The following is an 18,587-nucleotide window of genomic DNA, read 5'->3' on the forward strand; positions in this document are numbered from 1 at the left end:
AAGTGTAAAATATAATAGAAAATTAATAATAATGTAATTAATATAAGTATACATATCCCCTAGTGCTTAGGGATCCCCGCTTATTTGGTACATTTTGTTTCTTAATTACTTTACAAATTATTTTCGTTATTGTGGCATAACTGCCGTCCCCACTCCTCCCAATACCAACGGTCATTTTTGTTTTGACTGTCGTCAAAATAGGTATGCATTCTGTCTCATCATATGTTTTGTATTCTTTTTTCTTTCTACATCTCTTTATTTGTATTTTCTTTAATATTTCTTTTCTTATCCATTTGTTACTATTACCCTTTACATTTACTATTTACTACCTTAAATTTTCTTATTATATATTACTTTTTTACATTTTGTACCCCTGTTATTTTACACTTATGTTTTTGTTTTCCTTTTGTAACTATGTGTTTGTATCTTTTTTAGCCCTGACGAAGCCCTGCAACGTGGGGCGAAACGTTGGCTCATTAAAATAGTATAATTCTACTATTTGAGTTTTTCTGACCGCACCCGGACCATATTCCTTTCATCTTTACACACGGTCAATCAATAATCTTCCATTTTTTTTTTATTCTTTCAATAATAGCTCTAAAGATGTTGACTAACTTCGATATATCAATCTATAATTATATTATCTTCAGCATCAATTAGCTCTTATCTTAATAGTTCAACTAGGTTTGAATCCCAAATTTTCAAGAAATCTTCCTCTAAAGTATCTTTAATTTTTGTATATTTGAAATAATTAACCATTTTACATAATAGTAATAAGAAATGTATAAATATGATTAAGTAAATGAGAAATTGAAATAACAGTTTTGAGACTTAAAAATCTGAGAAGATCCCTCTCGATTCCAACCAGGGGTTTGTTATATTTTGTTAAAATGTTGTATTCTTGGCAAAAACAAAGTTGATATTCGTTATTTGCTCCTGGAGAAACACTTAAATACGAATTTTAATAGCAACAGAAAAATAAATATGTATTGTTTAAACTTTTCGTCTTGCGGGGTGGTAAGTGAGAGTCATATGTTGCGCGCATTGCACCATATTTCTTCTATATTGTAACCATATTGATGTCGGAAATGAATTTATCTTATGGGCGGTTGCACATCAGTTTAAACTACGATGAATGAGATCTCGGGTACACTCAATAATTACCTGTGGCACCAGAAAACATAACTTCACCGGTTTAACTGAGATTAAAAATATACGATTTGAGAGACGACGAAGACTTCATAGAATTAGTTGCTCAATGAAAAAAATGATTAATTATTTGTTCAATTAAATTATTAACTTTATTACAATTTAATTTAATTTAATTCATTTATAGTAACTATAATATGATAAATGTTACTTTAGCTGGATATAATAAATAGAAATAAAAACAGAAAACTTGAATAAAAATGTAACAATTAAGGAATTCAATCAATATTTGATTTTAATCTTCGAGAACACTAATGCGATCTACTGAGAATTATCTCAGTTATATGTAACCTTGGTAACCTGATTAACAACACTACTGGCCAGAAACAGGTCACAAAGTTACCGGAGTTTTACTAAGCTCTTTGACAAAGTTATACAAATCTTAGTTTAACCGGAGATTGGAGCAACCGGCCCTTAGTTGTCATAAGTACATGATAATATTTTTATTAGTAATGAATAAACCTAAAAAATGTGGTAAAGTAAAAAACGAAAATTAAGCTGAGAGGCGATGTGTTGATCAACAACTTTACCTCTAGAAATATTTCAGTAATGAGAATACTACCCTGAACACCGCGGGCCGCTAATCAACATAATTCGGACTAGAGCAAACACCGGACCCTGGAGGCAATTATAAGAACAATTTGTTGTAGTTTGCCGGTAGCAACCTCTTTGCCTCGGGGCTCAACGGATCTCTTTGAGAAATGGAAGGTCGGCGCCGGGATGAATGATCGCTTCGCCAAATATTTATAACGGTGATCATTATATCCACCTCTTGGGGTATTAGTCCCTCTAACTTTTTACTTTTTTTAATGAGATATATACTAATAATAATTTATATCGCCCCGCCAATAGGATTCAGGCTTACAGTGAGAATAAGCTCCTCATTATACTCCGAAATATATTAATGTTAAGTTTTAAAAAGCCTTAATTATACGAGCGTTTAGGAAGCTAATCGGTTTGTGTAGATCATATCTCAAAGGCTGTTAAGACAGGTGGCAGCCAATAATACATGCTAAGGCGTCTCAAATGAGTTCCTTGTTATGTTTTTTTTTTCTTTCCTAAATACCATCCTAAATCAGCTTTATTTCTCTAAATTGTTTCCGCTATTTGTCTCTTCGGAGTGTTAAGACGTTTTTGAATTTAATGGTGCCGTTTAAATAACTTAAAACGTCGTAAAAGTCATTTGCAGAAACAATTCACAGAGTTAAATGCGTAAAGCTTTATAATTGAATCTGTTAAAAGCAATTATGCCACTCTATATAAAAAAAAAAATCCACAGAGTAAATGAAAGATAAATCTCTGCCTACAATGGATGTTGGAATGCATACATTTTTTCTAGCTAAAGAAAACAAAACATTCTCATTGTAATGTAGATGAGATACCTACATTCTTTCTCAAGATTTTTTTCACCTATTGTACTTCAGCTAAAACTTTCCTATATATAAATCACCAATTTCAACTCAAAAGTCATCAATAAAGGTAATGTTCTGAATTGCTCATGCAAACAACTATTTATCGTCGGTTTAGGGTTTTATTATATTATTATTCAGTATATTTAAATATCTACATTTACATTACAAATGTGTTTTTTTTATCATCATAAATTACTTGTTAAAAATTTAAATATTTGTTTAAATTAAAATAAGTTATTTGTAGGCAACAGTCAAAAAAGTCTATTTTTTTTTTTTGGGAACGGGTAGCTCAGTAGTAAGGCACTGTGTTACTAACTCCAAGGATCCAGGTTCGAATCCTGCTGTGACAAATAATTATTTTCTGTTACTGTAGCCCTGTGGGTTCGGTAGCACTCCGGGTCCACCCAGCCTCATAAAGTGGGTTAGCCATGATTGAATAAAAATCTGGCGGTCGAACGTGATTCTGAAAGCACCTCCTTGCACAACTGTTGTTCTAACAGCAGTTCCTTACAAAGTAGTGCACCCTTGACTCTTAAAATTAAATTAAAATTCAGAAATAGGAAACTACCCAAAATGTTTGGATGTGGAAATAAAAAACAGTTATAATTTCTTCCACAAAAATAATGTTTGACATTCATTTATTGAAATAAAGTACTCAATCAGAAAATTTTTTTTTTACTCATGTAAACCAATTTCGTTCCGGACACTATTAACTAGTGAAGTGACAAGCTCCTCGTTAAGTGCCTGCCGCTGTACCAAGAGCCCCTATAGACCTTAATCCTAATTCAAGTCAGTTTCGGAATCTTTATTTATGATCTACAACTTTTTTTTCATGTATTTCTTTCAATTCGGCCAAGGATATCCTCTTGTTTAGGGGACACTCCTCCTAACAATGCCACCCACATAACTTCTCAGCCATTTGTTTTCTGAACCTATCTCATTATTTTATCTATAAGTCACTAAAAGAATTTCTGTTATTTTTTTTTAAATCACATGTAAATATGCAGAGCCCTCTGATATAAAAGGTTTTTTTTTCTTTGACCTTCAGCATAGATACGAAAAAATCTGGAGTTATTAATACAAAGTATTCAACCCCAGTCTACGGTGTTATCTTTGGAATACGTCCGATTTAAAGTAAAATAATAAAATAAATCTTTTTATTTCTCAAATGTGCCGCTGTTTAAGAAAAGCAGCGAAATATATAAAAGGCTTCTGTTACCAGAAGGTTTAATATTGATACCATCCCAGAACAAAGCTAGAATCGAAACTAGGATTGGTCAAACCTGGAGCAAGCCATAGTCGTTCAGGTTGTGGCATTTCAACACGCAAAAAAACGAATGAAACAAAAATTTGAGGAAAATTATATATAATTATAGCAGTGCTTTATTTAATTTTAATTAAATAATAATTTTAATAAATATTTAATTTTAATTAAATTACTCCCCCTACCCCTCGCTTGATATGCCCATGTCACTACTATCCGCCGCTTAAACCCTGTAAGGTAAGCCAATAGCTATCTTCCCATCTCAATTTTCCTTCTACACCTCGAACATTTACTAAAACTAAGCCTATTTTATTAACCTCAATACAAACATATTAATAATATAATATATTGTAGTAATAAGCATATCTATAATTTAATACAATTTATATCTAATTGGTAATTAAAAAAAGACAAATCAATAAATACAAATTTTAACATTATTTTGTTTACTTTCTTAATATGCCCCAGTAATAGAGATAATTATGATATTGAGTTTAACATGTTAAAGTGTGTTAAATGGAGAAATATTTCTTACTTTTATCATGTTAAAACGATATAACATCTAACATGATTGAGGGTCTATGAAAAAAATATATGAGATATTAAAATATATATAAAAGTGACATACAATAATGGTGAAATAAATAAATAAAATGTTACCACAATTTAAAAAAAATACAAACAGTCAGCGTTAATACAACCAATTTTTCAAGTATTCTTATTTTCTAAAAAAAAAATATTTTTTTTTTACTTAAACTACTCTCATAAGCTTTTAATATATACTAATAACATTTAATAATCCTCCGATTTATAAATTTATAAAAGAGCTTCAGGAACAATCAATTTAGAATTTAGAATTGTAACCAAAATACAGTTAAAATAAATATATGTTTGACCTGAGTGTAAGGAAGGTTACACATACTGTCATAATAGCAAGGTGTAATAGTGTTAAATCGATTATAATTAAAAGTTTTAATATTATTGAAATAGTGACAAAATAGGTAATTAGACTTAAGGTAATTGACATATTGGTTAAATTAATATAATTCCCTAATGTTTTATTGTCCCACAGGGTATTTTTGACTGAAATTGGTGACCTAGCAGACCAGCGTTTTTTGAGTGTTATGCGTAAGTGTAAATTGGTATTTAAGGTGTACTATTTTATTAATAATATTATTAATTTCTAAAATTGTTAAATATCAATGTATAATAAAAGCTGTTTTGTGATAGATTATCCTTGAGGATGGCCGAAACTTTAGAATTTTAAGGAAATATAGAATGCTTTCAAACTTTAATTTGGATACTTTAGATTTTATTTAAACCATAATAAGCAGTCTAAAGATAATGAAAAGATTATAAATAAAATAAATTTATATTTTATACCATTCATTAATTTCGCTCACTCAATTAGGAATAGTGGCCAGTGTGGGCCGCAAACACTATCATGGCCAAGGCTCTTGCATTTCACCAATATCCGTTTCCAGTCCACTTAGTTTGGAACAACAGGCGAATAAGGAAAGTTCAAGGGTAGGACAGAGTATACTTTGGCTTACTGTTTATTAACAATAATATTAGACCAGGCGAGGCCGAAATAAACCGGTTCTCGAGACCAACTATTACAATACAAAGGGGATGTTGTCCTTTTAAGGGCCTCTGGGCTTGGTCTTGTTTATGTCAAAGGTCGAGTGGTTAAAACGATATGTCAATGATACCCTAAATCCCAAGTGGGCGCCACCAGTCAAACAGTCCCACACCTGGTAATTGAGTCAGTATTTTATTTGACCTTTCATTACTAACAACGCTGATTATTCTAGCTGTTCGCAAACATTCCTCTCGCTATATAATTGTTATGTTATTATTTATATATAGTTATGAGCCAAATATGGATATTTATCAAGCCAGAAAAAAATAATTTATATTAAGTAAAAATCAGCACTTTTCAAGAAGACGTGAAAGGAATGATAATCGTAATTTTATTTAAAAAACACAATAGTAATTTCCTTCGATGTTTTGGAGATTGATCCACACTCTTAGAGCTAAAATTAACAATTTAAAATATAAAAAATTATTCAGGTTATCACATGTTAACAATAATCCGATTGATATAATAAAAAAAAATGAAATCAACAACTGGTAATACGTGTCAAACTGAATAATTTTTTATAATTGAAAATTTAGTTATGAGTATGGAGATGAATCTCCATACGTCAAATGGAATTATAAATTTAATTTTCAATGAAGTTAATATCAATCTACAAGAGTTAGTGGCATTGATTTAATTTGGGTTCCTATAAAATTGGAGAAGGTTGAAAAATACTTTTTTAATTAGCTGTACTTAGTATAAATAAACAGACACAAGTTCTTCATATTTCAGTATCTAATAAAATTATAAATAATGAAGATGGTCAGGGTTGCGGTCAAAAGAGAAATAAAAATAGTAACAATAATTCATTTTCCGGCGTTTCGTCCCACTTTGTACAGCTTCATCAGGGGTGGGTGGTCCTGATTTGTTATTTACTCATTTATTATTATTAATATTATTTTTATTATTATTAATTTTATGTTAATTTATCCTTTCTCGAACTTTATTTAATTCTAACTTACGTCTTTATTTTCCGTTTTTTATTGTGTTAATTTTTGTTTTCTCAAATCTACTTTTCGGTTTTAAGTGTTATTAGGTCTCCTGTACATTTTTATCCTTATAGTTTAGGTAATTTTTGGATATTCTTATGTTTGAATATTTTATATTAATACTATTTTATTTCTTATTTTCTTTTATTTGTATATAATTTTCTTAAGTATTTTTTAATCTTATTATTTCAAATAAGAATGTCAAAATGTTCTGAGTCATTTTTGTATCTTTTTAGCCCTGATGAAGCTCTACAAAGTGGCGCGTTGTTTCTATTTTTGTTTCTCTTTAGACCACAACCTTGACCATTTTCATTATTTGAAATTATACGGTCAATTATTTATACATCTAATAAAATTATAATTTACTGTGAATTTATCTGTAATTACACCCATTACTTTTTCATTTAGAGCTTTTATTCCAAAATGTAATCATTTAGCCGCACATTGTGGTGGTTTTAACATTGTTGTTAATTTCTTTTTCAGTGACACAACATAACCACTTCTCCCCCAATTATGCTGACCTTTGCTCGAAATGTCGTCCTATTAAATCTTCACATTTATTTTGATGGAGTCCTTCTTATGATCAATTGCAACCAGTTTTGAGAAATAGGTTAATCGTTTGCTAATTTATACCAGCCTAATCTTTGGGAGTGGATTCCGTACCAAAACTGTTTTTATTCCTTTAGAGTAAGCAAGTTTCTTATCAGTGCATCAAGTGATTTTCGAAAAAATGACACGAATGACTAAATATACTAGGACAAGAGCTGAGTTTCCACACATTCCCCGGTGAAATGTTATCATAATGCCCTAGAAAGTGTTCCACGATCTCTTTCCAATTTTTAGTCACTTCCTTGGACCTGTACAGAACGCGATGACGTGCGGGTTCGTGTACGTTCACTTTCGTGATCTCAACACTTCCTAAAATGTGTGAAGACTTGGGTCAGAGGTTCCCCGCGACCTACAGGCGGGAAGTAAAACAAAATCGATTACATAAGTCTTAATTAATAAAATATAACACAAAGAAATTTAATTGAATTTAAAGGATAATATTGACCAAACCTTGAACAGAAATATTAACTTTAACTGGAAATTTGGTTTATATGGTATATATGTATATATATATTCTTTGACATCAAAATGTACATGACGGTAAGATTCCATCGAATCGTACAATGAATAGCGCGCATTTTTCATAATTTCAAACAACAATAGATAAAGAGTAGATCATAACACTAAAAAAAAATGCAATCCCAGTAAGCCTAGGGCTCCTTTGTCGCTGATAACCTCTTTCAGTCCCCACTGACTTTTAGTACCATAGATACGACTGGAAAAGATCCACTAGGATATCCAGGATTTCTGCTTTCCCACTCTTGCTTGTGGGAGCAAAGATTAGTTCAGATTTACTTAAGCATAATATATATATATATATATTGTATGACAGTGTGAATGTTTACAAAATGATTTATTATATTTTTTCTAAATTTTAATTTTCTTCATATGTATGCATCCTTTGTTTATTTGTTTTAATAATAATAATTTTGCCTATCTGTTACTTTTACTGGAGTTACATAAATCGACTGTTAATATAAATTTGGAACCAGGTGTTTTTTTATTAATACAATTAAAACTAAAAGATTCATTTAAACCCACAATAAAATTTATAATATTGGTCCTTTATTATATATATCCATTAGATATACATTTAACTATTTTTTTTATTTTTAGGCAGAAGATGGACTAAATATTGGATGATGCAACTTACATTCATCTAAAATTGCATAAGACAGGTTATGTTTAATTTATTCTAAATAACGAAATGGTATTTTAGAACTAATTTCGAACATTACTGGATCAAGCGAAGAATTAAAATTTTTTAAAACTATAGATAAGGATCGGGTTAACATTTACTAAACAAAAGAGTGTATGAGACTATTTAATCTTGCAAAACTTTATAAATAATCTTCAAAGTGAATAGATATGAGGAACTGAGGTTTAAGAACATAGTCTCTTAGTATAAAAAAAAAATTAGACGTCTTTTTAGTGTAGAAAAATTTTCAAAAATGACCCAAAAATCAAATTTACAAGCCATTGCTCTTTTTAGATTTTATTTTATTTCCTAATTCACTTGGTTATTTTAATTTGTTTTGTTTTTAAAACAATTGTAAAATAAAATAACCTTGTACCACGACAAACCAGGTTGGATCTTGGATACTTTATACGAAAGTAAGTATCTAGGTAGAGTACTTACTTTCGTATACGATTCCAACGATTGTGTAAGAAGGTGATTTGTTCAGGACCACACTTAGTCACCTGTTTTTCCTAATTAAGTGTCCCGTAAGGGTTTCCCTAACTCATTGCATTTCCATGTCTGCTACCTGTTATCATAACGGCATAAAAAACTATTTCTTACAGTCAAACTCGAACAGGTTTCTAAAGGAGCACAGTGGCTTGTTCTTTGAAATATTCCGCAATCATTATACGGGAAGACATACATATATTTACACAAATTTATCCCTTTATAATACGCTTCAAATGTGATATTTTTACAGATAAATGATGTAAAAGACATGTTCTTGGTTTAAAATGGAGCTAAGACATTCAATTAGCAAGAGTTTGTCAGTTCAAATCGATTTTCACGGTTTATTACGTCCTAAACGGTTGTGTTGTGGCAGTCCTAAAGTTGACATATGGAGATGGGAGACCTTGGAGTAATGACTTTTCCTAAAGGACAGTGCCGGGCCCACGTTGTACTGAGTCCTTAGGTGTGGCTTTTTGGCCAGGATACTTCCTTGCTACTAATCACATCAGTTGTATTATGATCCCAAAATAATCTGTAAGTTATGGATAGTAATAATAATAATGAGATCTCCAGACTTATTTACCAACAAAGAGAAAATAACTAGAGATTTATATTTTTTGAAATTTCATCCATTCATAACATTTTAACAGAATCTAAATATATTATACAGTATAATAATTATGAAACCACTGGAACGATTTTCGTGGGTGTCCAATTCTAGCAAGGAAGTAATACAATTTGTCACAAAAATAACTTTAACAATGCGATCTAATAAAATGTACATTTATTAATTTAATCAATTACACACATTTACAGTCGGTGTTGCGTAAAAAAAAGAAATTGGGTGTTACTATACATCTTTTTTCAATGGGCATTATAACAGTAATATTATGAAAAATAAAAGGTAATAATAATAATAACTTAATAAATAGTCTAATAAAAATACTAAACTATTTATAAAATAATATTGCTGTTTAATAAATAGTAGGAGCGCGGTGGCACCGTGGCAAGGTACGATACTACTAACACCAAGGACCCGGCTACGAATCAGGTACGGTTGGGCGCGAAATTTTTTTCTGTTGCACTGTAGCCGTGGGTCAACCCTGTGGGTTCTGGAGCCCTCCTGGGGTCAATCCAGCCTCATAAATTTAGTAAAAATCTGCGGGCGAACATGATTCTGGCTAAATCACCTCCTTGCACAACCGTCGGTATAGTAACAGTACTTCCTTACAAAGTACTGCACACATAACCCTTCATGGGATGAGGTGGTACAGATTTCATTTTTTTAAATTTAATAAATGGTAATAATTTATTGAAGTAGTTTTATTTTATCGACTTGATAGACAACTCGAATTAGTTCAGAGTATTTTAACGATTATTTTAAAGATTCATATTTATGAATCTTATTCTCAAAAGACTCCCATTGAATATGGACGGATATTTCTATAGCAAAAAAAAAAATTCTTTTCCTTGAAATAATAAAGTAACACAGGTGTAGTAGAATATTCACAAATTAAAAAAAAAAAAAAAAAACATTAGCAGAATAAAATACGAAGTATCCATAAAAACATTATATAACTTCATTATTGTTATTATAGAGTCAACAAATGATGATAGAAAATATCACGGCCAGTGAAATGACAAGACAAATTACAGTAAGTAAACACTAATTGTATGATGTTATCTTTGGAAAATGTCTTGAACTTCTATCAATTAATTTCCTTCAAACAGTGCCAAAGATACTTTATGTTATAGCAAATATTTCCTAGTATTTTGAGTCTTCAGACAGTATTGCGGGTACTTTTGGTTATAAATAAGATTATGTTATTATTGGTTATAAAGTGTCGAAGAAAAAATATTTTAAAAAAAAACCATACTGGTATAAAGCGGAACAAGTAAAACCATAAAATTAGTGAAATAGTCCATTTTTATTGGACTTATTCAAAAGATAGCATTGTAGATTCCGGTTACTTTCTCTGCTGGTGTCGCTCTACAAACTGTCTCAAAACTAGTAGAAATGCCAACGAGTTTAATTGTAAGTTGCGCTTGAGTAAATATATATAAAATACAAAAACAAAGACGCGTGTTTCAGTGTCCTTTCTTGGTAGAAGCAATAATGAAGGTAATGGAATAGCAATTTCAGCTCCTACATGCCTAGGTCAAGGTTGATTGGTACGACTTCGATCGTACGCAGGGCATCTAAACAGAGCCCGAAACATTCAATTTGAAAAATTAGTTTAGGTAACGTTGACTGACCTTAATTCACGAAAATATCTACATCTAATTACCCTCAATAAACGGTTCGTTCCTAAAATTATATATAAATTAGGTTTATTTTTTCAGGAGAATGACGGGCAGTGAGTTTAAACGAGCCGTAATGGAGCAATTTAGAGCCGCTCCTAAGATCTTTTCCTGCCCTTTACCGAAGCATTGAACAGGCAAAAATGTTAACCGTAATATTACATGAGAGAGAGTAAATGCATTTCTGGTTTGGCAACAACTCTTCATACTTAATCTGGAAATGCGGTGTGTATACTGACCTTGTTAGTCCTTTCATATCCCATACCTTAATAATTATATTTGTAAAATTAATGAAACGTATACTTATGTAAATACAAAATCTAATAGATAGATCTATTAATAAGTTCTAAGTTGAAAATTATTGATAGTTAATATGAAATAAGAATGTTGCATCGAAAACATAAAATATTATTAAGTACCGCAAAAACCAAACATAAAGCGTATAAGAATATTATTTGTAATAATATTATTCGTCAATTAGGTAAACATTAGAAACATTATTACATAAAAATTTGCTGTGAAAAAACATAAAACATGCATATAAGTATAAATATTATAGTACTGGATATAATTTAGTAAGGTGGTACACCCTACTCTCCTTCAAAGAGAAGGGAACGTAAGCCAAAAAAGAGGGGAGTTACCACGCCCTCGGAGCTAAGAGTGATCAATGTCCGCTATTGTAATAGCCTCAGATTTGGGACAATGACTATTTACATAGGATATGTTAAAGCCATTCAGAGAAGTACTAGTTCCACTTATCGGACCTATACCTCACTCTCCGACAAAGGGAGAGAATCTTTGAACCAGAGAATAGCTCTACTTTCAAGAGAGCTCACATGCACTCGCCTTATAAATGCAGATTTTAATAAGTGATGTACCTCTCGATCTCTTTCTTCGAGTGACGAATTTATTCGAAATTATTCTTCGAACCATTTATATGAGACAGATGGTTCTACTGACCTCCTACAAAAAAAAAAAAAAAAAAGAGGCAGGTCTGAATTACGGAAGTGATTAAGAGATAGAAATAAACAATCCAGACAAATAAGGTTGAGGAACCGCAACCTGCGCAGGATGAATACTTCTAAAGGTGAAGCTTATCGGCTATTCAGTTTTACTGTAATTTACAGAGTACAAGGGATACATAATTTAGTCAATGCTGATCCATGATTTTAGAAATACATAAAATACATCCCGGACAGAGGATACCTTTCTTTATAGAAGATACATATAAATATTTGTATTACTTTAGTACTTACAATAATTTCAATTATAAATATTTAATTTAGTTAGTATTTTAAATAAATAATGTATATAATTGCAGATACTAATAATAAATGTATAAACGAAGACGTAATAGCACGATCGATGGTCATAGGGTACGTAGTTCAGAACGTTGTAGGTTTGATAACCACCTAGGTGAGTAAATATAAAATTCGCGGAGGCCCGAGAAAATGAGTCTTGACTTTCTCCATATAAAAAATTTTATTTTTATAACGGAAAAAATAGAAAGAAAAAAAAAATAAATTGTGGCCGTCTTGGGACCTGCCAACAGAAATTAAATGTATTATTAAAATTGTATTAGTTATGATATTTATTCGAATGTATTTATAGTATGATACCTATTAATAATAATATGTTACTTTCAAGTTATTTTTATTTAAATGTTCAGAAACTCATTTTATTTCTGGAGCTATCTTTTCCATTTTTATCAATGTAGCGTCAAGACAAAATTTTGAATTATAGTTTATTACAAAGATAATGAACATTTCCTTTCCTTACAGTATGTAACTCCGATTTTTAGTTTTTTAAATTTAAATGTTCAAAAAATCTTTATCTATTTATTTCTGGGGCTATGTCACTTTCACCTCTCTATCTCGGTAAAGGGTCAAGATACAATTTCGAATTACAGCTCATTAGAAAGAGTATGATATGCTAAATATTTCTCTCACTTACAGTATGCAGCTATAATTTTTGGTTTACGACATATTATCTAAGTGCAATATACATCGTTGCTCGTTTCATCTCAAGCGCTTCCTAGCGTTACGAAATCAATTAACTCCGTTATATATCTATCTTTTTTTTTTATTGAGATGAAGAACGTCGGTAAAGAAGTTTCATTTCAAAAAATATTTATTGATAGTTTCGAACCACATTTCAGGCGTTACCTATTGATCAGTTTTAAAATATATAATGTCCAGTATTTATTGATTATAATTAATTTGCTATATGTTGTAAGAGACGATGTTTTACTACCTTTCTAGAGATCGTGGTAAAATTTGTATATAAGTTAGAAAATTACTTAAATAAGTACTGAGATTTACAAGCGGTAAAATTTATAATTCAAATAAAATCAGACCTAATGTTATTATAATGCTGTATTCCATTATTTACAAGAATTTGCTCTCTGTTGCTTACTAAATTGTTTAGGCCTAATATTTATGTTAAGGTCTTCTTTTTTTTAAATCTTCTAAGATAATTAAATATACTAAATAAACTCAAGAAGAGGAAATTTTAATAAAAATAATTTTTCCTTTTTGAATCCTGTTGAACTGGTCAAGTGATTTTCTCTGAGGTGGATAAAAGGTAATTCTAGAGCCCTAATTAGGCGTTTTAAATGTAAATGAGTGAGGTTGGCGCTCACTTTACTTTCTCCAACCATTATCCATCTAATATATCGCTCTGTTAGTGAATTAAAGTCAAAGCCGATCCAATGTTCCCTCAATGAGTTTTGTACTTTCAAACTGCTGGAACGATGAGCACTTTCGACCGATTCACAAATATCATTCCTTCCTATTTCCCGTACTTGTCGCTAAGAGGAGTTTCTCATTAAAAAAATTAAATAAAGTTTCTTCCGATAAGTACATGAAGTTGTTTGCTTTCAATTAAAGGTGAAAATATAAAATCAAGAGCAATATCTTATTAGAATAGGTCATATGTCGGTTTTAATATTCTTTATAGTCATAAAAGTACAACAGAAACCTAACGACTGTTTATATTTTATTTAGTTCAATTATAATAAATCAGATATATCTAAATTAAAAATAAATGTTAAGAATATTTTTATATGAATTTACGTCTAGAGATTTGTACAATTTCGCAACATTGCTAATTAGAAAATAATAAGACTAAAAAAAAAAAATAAAAAAATTATTTCTAAGGATCCCTAATGAAAATACTTTTTTCTTTAAAGTCGTGGGAAATATAGAAAGATATTGAAATCAATTTCTTCATTCAAAAATCGTCTAATCAATAAAAATATATTGAAATCAATTGCACGATTTGAAATGTCCAAGAATTTTTAGAGAAAAAATTATCCCTATTACAAGTCAGTTAATACATAAAAGATATACAAAGAAAAATTAATACAGTGTAATTTCCCTTAACGAAGATCGTTGTATAATTTCCATTCCCACTGCGTGGTTTTCACCCCCTTTAAAGAATAATTTTACTGAGATTCCGGCCACAAATGTACATATTTAATGCATTTCAACCTCTCTATTACGGAATCCTTCTACTCCTGGCGTAAACACCAATTTTAATTTCCTTCACTAATTTTCTCTTCCCTCTTTAGGAACTAAATAAAATAAACTGAAATTTGAATGAAGAAATAACACGATTCCAGAATTAAATTTGTGTGAGTCACTTATTGTGATAAAAAGTTACATAATACTGTTTTGTTTCTTTTAAAGAATATATTAGAGGTTTGATAAAAAAATTCATTAAATTAAAAATTATATATTACAGATTTTATGTATGTAGTTATTTAATTACTGATTTCATAATCATTATAATTCTTATTTCAAATTGAAGAGAAAATTTACGTAATTTTGAAATTATATTTTGTATTAATCAAATATAACATAACCAAGAACAACCCAAAAATGTGGATACCGTTGTTTTATTTTGAACTACGTCTACATTTGAACAGAAATGTCGTCCACTAATTTTATTATGAGTATTGACACCGCTAGGAAATATTTAGTTCTACACAAAAGACTCAGGTCTTAAGAAAAAAAAATTAAAACCTCTTACTCAGAATTTGAGATTATACGTTTCAAGATAATTATATTTAAAAAAAAAACTATAAAACAAATGGGCTACTGTGCCTATTTTCTATTAATTCTGCATCATTATTACAGGCCCTCCCCCCCCCAGAATGATCCTCGAAACTCAAAATACCATTAATTTCCATTTTACTTTATTTTTAGGATTCCATAAATAATGATTCCAAAAAAACGTTTATTTCCCTTTTTTTTTTTATTGGTATGGAAGACCATGGATGTACAAACCGCGCGCGACGTACTACGAAGTTTTCTTAGGGTGGGTTCGTCACTCCCACGCCTATTTTTTGTGTGTGCCACCCATTGGCTAACGGGCCTCACAAATGTCCGGGGGAGGGGTGGAGTTGTAACTGAGTATTTCAACTGCGAAAGTTGAAGTTTTACAGCATAAATTAAACAATCAATAATTCGAATTCGTTTTAATTGAATGGCCCATAGATCACATTTTATTATAGTAGTTTATAGACATTTCGGGTTACTTTCGTAACTTTCATGGCATTTCAGTTCATGAAATAATAAATACCAGCATCAGAATAATCAGTACCACTATTATTAATGTAGTACCAAATATATCACAAATATTAATTTTGTAATGGAAATAATGTAAAAAAGACTATAAATATTTTAATGAAAAAATATGCAGAAAACATTTATTTGAACAAATGATAAAACAGTATGAAAAGTATAAAAATATTTACAAAATAAGTGTTTTTTAAACTAAAAAAAAAACAAAAAAACTGGTACTGAAAGTGTTTAAAACTGTCATAAAAGGTTTAGTAGATGAAGGGAATCATGTTACTGTTCATCAGGCTAATTAGGTTTATTAAATTGTTTTTGGAAGGGAAATCTTCCGGCTATAAGCTTATAAAACATATAAAACGGTCAAATTAATTCTTAAAGATAAAAAATTTAAATCATCTTTCGATTGTCAAGTACAACAATAACGAAAAGGGCATTTAGGTCTAAATTTCAAATGAAATAAATATTTATCAGTGTAAAATGACACAAAGATCACTTGAGCTGAATAAGCAAGCGAGTTATATTGACTGATCTCCCTTTCCATGGCGAATTTTGTAAATACAATTATATCGTTTTACGATCAACTAGTAGATGCATCTTTGAACCTGCCAAGAAAATAAAGTAAATTATTTTATTTATAATCTACTTTCTTGAGACTAAATTTTGTTTAAATAAATAATTCAATTTTTATCCATTTTTGTCTCAACACATTTTATTTTTCTTCCGTCTTTTAAGTCCGACGTTTCGGCCAATCCGGCCATCCTCAGGGACATCTCAATGCAATTTTGGAACTAAAAATATTTAAACATTCAACTTCATCCAGGGTATTCTGCCTAGGTCACAAAAACAATTTCTAATTAGTCAACTTTTACATTAAAACCAAAATTAAAATTCATTTATCACAGTCACTTGTTAAAACTATATCACAACCTTGCTTGTCTATAAAATAAAATAATTTTATTTTATCATTTTATATTAATCTCTACTTAACGGAAACCTATGTATAATGCACAAAATAATCCTCCCTTTCGGTGTCCGTTATCGGCTATAGAGGTTTCATTTAATAAGATGTCTTAGGAAATATCACTTTAGCCTTCTGCCCAATGATCATTATTGCGTTTTTCTCAGTTTGAGAGGATTCAAATATCAGTTCTATATCCAGCGGTTAATTTCTATGATAGGCGATCAGGCTGAGAGTCATGTCCCGTTTATCAATCCTGAAAGGTGACAGCTAGAAAAGGTTATAGTCCCGCGGTGGATTGCCGAATTGGAGGACCAGCTTTGCGCAAGGGGCTGAGTCAGCGGAACATGAGTGGCCTACCTGCCGGGACAATCATTTCTTCTACTCGGCTTCTTTTATTGTCCAATTAGCAAATATTTACCGGCTGAGACGATATACCCAACTGCATACACCTCTCAGATCCACGATTCTCGCACTCGCTCTTCGCACAAGTCTACATAGAAAGAATCCCACAAAATTGCATTGCGATTGGATGATATGTCAACCATTAAAAAATTCAGTAAATTAATAAAAGAAGGCTTTGAGGTAAAATCTAAAATTATCATTACAGATTCGCAGTCAAAATTTAATATTTCAAATCCTCTCAAAAGGATATAATGTATAATAAACCCGGGAGATACTAACTGAGACGAAAACTTGTTCTGTAAATCATATTTTATATATCAATAGATGATACTGTAATTGTAAGAGTTGGTGGAACAACAAAATAGATGTCGCTCATTGATAAATAGATACAGTTGTTAAAAATGCATTCATGCTTTTAGGAAAATCATATCTAAATATCGTAGGTCTAAATAAATGATGCAAATGTAAAGGTACCTATACACGTTTACTAAACAATACCGAAATAGCGCATGCACAATTATGTGGATGAGTTATTTGGACGGGCTGGTACAAGTTGGGCCCGACTTGTCGGGTATCGGTTTTGGCACAAATCAAATGGCGCTTACCCTGCTTCCACACGTTCGTTTACAGTTTTCATCATTTTAGCCAAAACAACAATTAAAGAATTTCTCCAAGTCTTGAATTCATTAATTACCTCTTGTTAAAGATATATCGTAAAATTCTATCGATTCGGTGTAAATACATTCTTTCAAATCTTGTTAATTAACTTCAGCAGTTAATTTTTTATTTAACATAACCCAAATAGATATTTATGAAGATATATGTCTAGGTAATTAAATTAACAAATTCTGACAATTCTAGAACGAAGGTTGAATTTATAGGTAATGTACTATTATTTATATGAATTTTTATCATCTACAACTTAAATTCCTGATATCTACCTTTTCCTTCATTTCGCCTATCTTTATTTTCTATCTCTTTATAACGACAATAGGATAAATCAATTTTCAAATTAACAATACCAGCTGTTGAAAACCAACCTTTGTTGCCTTCTTTATTTGCCAAGCGTTACAAGTATTGGATTTGCAGCAAATGGTAAAGGTATAGATTTAGCATAAACTTATTGTAAATTGACTTTATTGTCCTGGCTGGCTCAAAAATGCATTTACTATACGGTTTACTATTCTGAGATGTTTTTAAACCAACATAACAGTACTTAAAAATTCGCCAAGGGAGGAATTCCTTAAACACAATTATGTTGATTTAAAAAGATCTATTAAATCCAATTTCAAGCCCACCAAAACAATTAAATCTATTTTTAAAAAATTACCAATTCCATCATTCTAGTTTTATGCTACTACGGAGCAGCGATATGTGGACAATCCACGAAAACTGTTGAAATGATTTGTATATAAATGTACCTAAACACTTAAAATCAAAAACCTAAGTAGCATCCTAATGGTAGATGTATATGTAAAATAAAAAATTACACTGGTATTAAACACACAGAAGCACACACCTATTT

At 30.5% G+C, this 18,587-nt stretch overlaps 1 protein-coding gene across 2 annotated transcripts in view; it reads right to left on the reverse strand.

Annotated features, from left to right (window-relative positions):
* Window positions 1-18,587, reverse strand: part of LOC106677028 (ATPase WRNIP1) — a 385,191-nt gene that overhangs the window by 307,112 nt on the left and 59,492 nt on the right. The window lies entirely within an intron of this gene.

Source organism: Halyomorpha halys, unplaced genomic scaffold, assembly GCF_000696795.3.
Source record: "Halyomorpha halys isolate HHAL.00 unplaced genomic scaffold, Hhal_1.1 Scaffold84.1, whole genome shotgun sequence".
Classification (NCBI taxonomy): Eukaryota; Metazoa; Arthropoda; class Insecta; order Hemiptera; family Pentatomidae; genus Halyomorpha; species Halyomorpha halys.